The sequence below is a fragment of the Sciurus vulgaris genome (assembly GCF_902686455.1).
Source record: "Sciurus vulgaris genome assembly, chromosome: 11".
Classification (NCBI taxonomy): domain Eukaryota; kingdom Metazoa; phylum Chordata; class Mammalia; order Rodentia; family Sciuridae; genus Sciurus; species Sciurus vulgaris.
The window spans coordinates 38242002-38248555 of record NC_136472.1 but is presented as its reverse complement, the minus strand read 5'-3'; the positions used below and the strand labels follow the sequence as shown (position 1 = coordinate 38248555).

Genomic DNA, 6554 nt, shown 5'->3' with positions numbered 1-6554 from the left:
AGATATTGTATTTTATAGACTACTCTTTAAATTATAGTGGCAAATTAGAGTTATGGTTTCATTAGGGGCCAATGCTACAATGAAATGAAGATGATCCTTAAGAAAACTCAATACTTCCCTCCTCCTTCTCTCTGCTCTCCCTCTCTCCTTCCTCCTGCCCCCTCCCTCCCGTCCTTCTTTGTACTGGAGATAGAACCCAGGAATGCTTTACCACCAAGCTACATCCCCAGATCATTTTATATTTTTTATTTTGAGTCTTCCTAAATTTCCCAGTCTGGCTCTAAACTTGGAATCTCCTTCCTCAGCCTCCTCAGTTGCTGGAATTATAGGCAGATGCCACTGCATCCAGCAAAAATGTGCTTTGTTATCAGTTTCTCTTGGGGAAATTTTTGCTACTACCTTCCTAAGTGAAACACCTGGAGTAAGCTTCCATGGGATACATGTAGGCATTAAAAGGGATCATGGAGATTATTATTTATCAATAGGGGAGATGTTCATAATATTTGGAAGTGAAAAAAGAAGCTATTATAGTATAGACATAATATTTATACACATGATAACATTTTTATTTAAAGCCTTCTATATCTAAGAGCAAGTATAGCTATAAATAGAAGGATATACATCAAATTGATACAAATACTAGCAGTACTTATATTGGGATAGTGGGATTTAGTGTGATTTTAGAGGTTAAATTTATGTGATTTTCTAAATCACTCGAGGTGAACATATATGGATTTTATAAAAGCCAGCAAATTAATCTCAATTTTGATTTTTTTAAAAGAGAGCTTTGGGTGAGATTAAGAAATGTCTCCTCTAAACATTTCATTTCTTTCTTTTTCAAAAATTATCTGAGGCCTGTCCCCCAGCTCGCAGCCACCTGTTTGCCTTCTGAAGTATCCCCAGGGCGGGGATCAAGGGACCACGGGGTTGTAGGCCAAGGACAGATGAATGGGATGAATGGGATTTCTCTAAATGCTCTCGATGTGGAAACACAGCAAGAAAGTCTGTGAAAACAAGAATGTGAGGAAAATGGTCGTCCCCAGTCATGCATCCTCTCCTCACCGGGGGAGACGGTGGCACCTTTGGTTCCCACGGAGGGCCGCAGGGCAGGCGAGGGCAGGCCTTAGATGGTGTGGGCACGGGGCACTCCACCCCTGGCTCGCCGAGACTAGAAACTTCTGCCGCTGGGACAGACATGCAGCCATGGCCCTGCTCCTACGTGTGTTCATCGTTGCTGCTAAGCGAACACCCTTTGGAGCTTATGGAGGGCTTCTGAAAGATTGCACTGCTACAGAATTGACTGAGTTTGCTGCCAAGGCTGCCCTGACTGCTGGCAAAGTCCCACCTGAAACCGTGGACAGTGTCCTTGTAGGCAGTGTCACGCAGAGTTCTTCAGAGGCTGCATACCTGGCGAGACATGTTGATCTTCGGGTGGGAGTCCCGAAAGAGGTTCCAGCTCCTACCATCGATGGGCTCTGTGGCTCTGGCTCCGGTCCATTGTGACTGGACGTCAGGAGATGTGTGTTAGAGACGCTGAAGTTGTCTTGTGCGGAGGAACTGGAAGCAGGAGCCAGGCTCCCTACTGTGTCAGAAACGTTCCATTTGGAACCAAGTTTGGAACCCATATCAAGATGGAAGATCGTCGGTGGGGAGGATTAACAGATCAACATATTCAACTTCCTATGGGAATTACTGCAGAGAATTTTGTTGCAAAACATAAAATAAGCAGAGAAGAGTGTGACAAATATGCCCTTTGGTCACAGCAGAGATGGAAAGCTGCTAATGATGCTGGCTACTTTAATGAGGAAATGGCGCCAATTGAGGTGAAGACAAGGAAAGGAAAACAGACAATGCAAGTGGATGAGCAAGTCCATCCCGAACGACCCTGGAGCAGTTACATAAACTTCCTCCAGTGTTCAAGAAAGAAGGCACCGTCACTGCGGGGAATGCATCCGGGAGTATTGGATGGTGCTGGAGCTGTTATCATAGCTAGTGAAGATGCTGCTAAAAAACATAACTTCACACCACTGACAAGAACTGTGGGCTACTTTATATCTGGATGTGATCCCTCTATCATGGGTATTAGCCCTGTCCCTGCTATTAATGGAGCACTGAAGAAAACAGGACGGAGTCTTAAGGACATGGACTCGATAGAAGTGAAAGTAGCTTTTGCTCTCCAGTACTTGATTGCTGAGAAGAGTTTGAATCTTGACCCAAATAAGACTAATGTGAATGGAGGAGCCATTGCTTTGGGTCACCCGTTGGGAAGATCTGGATCAAGAATGGTGGCACACCTGGTTCATGAACTAAGGCATCAAGGTGGAAATATGCCGTTGGATCAGCTTGCATTGGAGGTGGCCAAGGCATTGCACTCATCGTTCAGAGCACAGCCTGAGGAGAACAAGAGGCCCACCTCTGCTCCACCATGCTTTACTTGGCTGGGCCACAGTAAAACAGGTGTCCTCCAGAGCCATTGCCACAGCTGGCCAACCCTTACCCCAGAAACAGTGATTGAATTTGATTGTGCCTTGGTGAGGCAAAAATTTATCATGAATAATAGCCCATGCCATCAGCAAGTTCTCGCAAATTTACACCAGTCTGATATGATGTATTCCTGAACTAAAATCCAATTAAGAAAGTCCTTAAGAAAAATGGTGTCCTTACCAAATATGCATCACTTATGCCTTAGATAATATAATTATGAAGAAATTTAATAAATGTTGCCTTAAGCTAAAAAATTATTTGAAAATATTCTTTTCCTACCCTTTCGCATTTAAAATAAAACAGTAGCAGAATTTAAGGGAAAAATGTGAGTATTCTGCACACTCTAGCAATGCACACATACTGGACCACTGCAGTAAGTCATTAGCACAGTTCCTATCATGCAGGCTGTGTGGTGAAGGTCCTCCCCAAATACAAGGAGATTGGTGACATGGCAGATTTGACCTGGAGGTAACACAGCTGTGGGGAGAACTGATGGATAGAGAGCAGACGGGGGAAAGATGGTGCAGTCTAACAGGGTTGCAGAGTTCCATAGGGAAATGGAGGCATATGTTTTCCCAGGGGCTCCAGCAGGATACTCAAGGCAAAGGGAAAAAGTTACTTCAACATTTTTTCTTGGTTCAGAAGTATGCTCCACGTTCCCATTTTGATGCTAAGACACAAGCCAGTGGCAATGGCAGCTGCGACAACTATGGTGGCAGGGTAACCAACTATCCAGGTTTGCCACTGGTTTTAGCACTGAAAGCCCATGTTCCAGGACATCTCTGCGTCCCAGGCAAACAGGATGATTGGTCTCCTTATTTGATGAACCCATCAGCAGTGACCGGGAGAGGTAGCTGGTTGGGTGGTAAAAGATTGTGGAGGCAATGAGACCAAGTGAGAGGAGGTGGCTGTTGCCATGGCAACAGTGGTAGGGTCTACCAGAAGAGATGGAAGGATATAGTGATACAGTTGGCAACAGGGACCTGGGCTCCCAGTGAAGAGTCATGCTGACAGCTCTACCAAGGGCTTTCCAGTTTTCCCACCAGGAAATCCAAGGTGTTGAAATGGAGGTGGGGCCCAGAAGTGGTGGCTGGGATTCCAGGAATTACATTCATGATTACGCATCTCTTCTTAAGGCTGTGCACTTACATCCCTCCAGCTTTCCTTAGGATTTGGGACTTGGAGGCATTAGCTAGTGTCTTCCAGACTCTACCTAGATTTAGAAGGCTTTCTGAGGCTGAAGTCATCTTTAGCTCTTATACATGTTACATTATACCTTACCTTTCTTTCTAAAAATTTCAAGTCTTTGTTTGTTTGTTTGTTTGTTTTTAACTTGCCAGGCAATGGAACACACCTTAGAGAAGAATCTGAGTAGTTTTGCTGAGGAGGAAAAAACAGGGATCAATTACTACAGATTAAGAATTGAAAACTAGCTCTGTGACTAGGAAGGAAGGAGTCCACAGGCCTGAACGCTGATTCCAACAAGTCCTGTGTTTCACTGATCAAGAAAATTTTCAGTTGGATTTGAGAGTCTGGCATACCAGGGTCACTCCAAGTATGTGGTCCCAACCAGCTGCAGCTGCTTAGAAGCAGTTATGGTGAAACGCCTTGTTCAGTTTTGCTAGGCAAGTATTGCTCTAAGTGGAAATATTTCCTCTTGACAAATAGGAGCCTCTTGACAGTCAAAAGCCTATTGTGCCAATAGAGCAGAAAGGCCTCCATAGCCAGGTCTTCCCTCCTCTGCTCCTCTGTCCCTGGAGAGTTGTGCTTTTCCTGCAGCCATGTTAATCCCTGCCCCATCCACTATTCCCTGGACTTTGCTCCTACACATTCCCTCTTTTTACTTTGGACAGAGTTTTGTGGTTTTTGTTTTTTTCTTTTTCCCCAAGCCCAGTATTTTTTTAAAAAAAAATTTTGGGGTTCTTTTTAGTTATACATGACAGTAGAGTGTATTTTGACATATACATACATGGAGTATAACCTCCCATTCTTATGGTTGTACATGTGGAGTAACACTGGTTGTGTATTCACATATGAACGCAAGAAAGTTGCGTTCCCTTCAGTCTACTGTCTTTCCCATTCGCTTCCCTTCATTCTCCTTTGTCTAATCCAGTGAACTTCTATTCTTCCCTTCTCTTATTGTGGTAGCACAGAGATCTAGTCTTGATCAACATTTCTGTTTTTCCTTTCTCTTTTTAAAAATTTTCTTTATTTAGTCGTAGATGACACAATACCTTTATTTTACTGATTTAGTATACATGGTGCTGAGGATTGAACCCAGTGCTTCACATGTGCTAGGCAAGCACTCTACCACTGAGCCACAACCCCAGCCCTATTTGTTTTTTCTAAATTCTATCTTTTTTTTTTTTTGTAACCTGATGATGAGGGCAGAGTCTCTAATGCCCATCAACTCACCCTTATCTCTTGGGTTTCCTTCTAAATCTTCCTTTCCAGCCAGGTCTTCACAGCTCAATCTGTCCCTCAGCCAGACTGTGTGGCTTTGGGTTCTTTCAGGGAGATACTGGCTTCCATCTGGGTTTTTATTTATTTTAAAACCACGATAGTGTAACATAATTCCACACCTGCATTGAATTATGGCTCAGTCTTCCTGGCTCCACATTCACAAATTTCTAGTGCTTTGGAGGAAGGCGTGTTTGTAACAATTGTCGGCTGCGTGACCGTGTTGCCATCTGCTTTTCATTTCCTAGGTAAGCACAGATGCAGGGGGAGTGGAGTATGGTACAGATAGGGCTCTCCACGTCTCCACTCAATTTTTTCCCATTCTTGTAGCTTCTATCTTCAAAAACGTGTCTCTTGAAAAAAAAAAAAAAAAGTCCACTGGCACAGAACAAATAGAACTTTGACTTTGGTTTCACAATTTGTGGTCTGATTTTTAGACTCTCATATTTCATGTTATATAATATTTCTGAGAGTGACAATTTTTTTCCGTCTTTAGGTCATAGAGCTTTCATGCTTGTATGCTTCAGAGGAGCAAAGAAATGACCTGGGGGCTATGATGTTGGCAGGGCATGGCCCTTTCTGGCATGAATCACCAAGCTCCCCTGCCCTGCCCAATGAAGTACTTCTGACCGTGTGTTGAATTCCCTGTCCTAGTAGCTGTGGTTAGCACTGCTGAGTCACGCTCCCAGTTGTTATGCTCTTTGTGGGGTTCACTGTGCCATCCTTAGGAGACTTGGTGGCTGATATTTTTGGCAGCTTTAGTTTATAGTGGGTCTCAGTGATCCTGTCCCTTCCCAACATTATGACACTTTTCTTTGCTCCAAGTTCATTCTATGATTGATTATTACTGTAGACACTTGGGTAACAGAAACCCAGAGGGAAGCAAGTTACACGGCAGGGCACTTTTCCGTCATGTAATCAACCTCAGACATCAAGGCTTGTATTCTCAGGGTTTCTGCCAACAGAACAATATACAAAATAATCTCTAAACCTAACAGCATGAACCTATAGCAAGGTACATTGTGTTCCAAACATAACCAAAGGCAGCCATAAAATCAAGGCCTATTAGACAAGATACTAGCTGATATTTACTAAATGGATAGCTAATTATACAGTAATGACAAAGCTAGAAACAAATGTCAAGTAATTCCTTATCGGTAATAATACAGGGCAAACTCAGAGCACTTTGTGGAATGACTTGAAGGTTTTTCAAGTATTGACACACTGAATCTCATACTTATATCTTCCTATTTTTAGCTTCTGTTTTGGTGTCTATTATTATTCAGCTTTCCATTGCTGTGACAAAATACCTGAGCAAAACAACATAAAGCAGGAAAGATGCATTTTGGTGCATGACTTCAGAGGTTTCAGTCCATGGTCACTTGGTCCCATTGCTGTGGGTTTGTGATGAGGCCGAACATCATGGCGGAGACTGAGTTGGCAGAGCAAAGCTGCTCACCTCAATGTGGTCAAAATGTGGAAGCAGAAAGAGAGAAAGAAAGAAGCTGGAGACAAGATATGACCTTCCAGGGCATGCCCTCTGTGACCTAGTTCCTCCAGCTAGGTGCTATCTCCTACAATTTCCACCCTTCAGCTATGAACCCGTCAAT

The 6554-nt window shown here is 43.5% G+C and overlaps 1 pseudogene across 1 annotated transcript; it reads left to right on the top strand.

The window, feature by feature from the left end:
• The first annotated feature begins 1175 nt into the window (after positions 1 to 1175).
• On the top strand, positions 1176 to 2732 carry LOC306639383 (3-ketoacyl-CoA thiolase, mitochondrial-like; annotated as a pseudogene). The gene has a single exon. The product of its transcript is annotated as a 3-ketoacyl-CoA thiolase, mitochondrial-like (transcript).
• The last annotated feature ends 3822 nt before the right edge of the window (positions 2733 to 6554 follow it).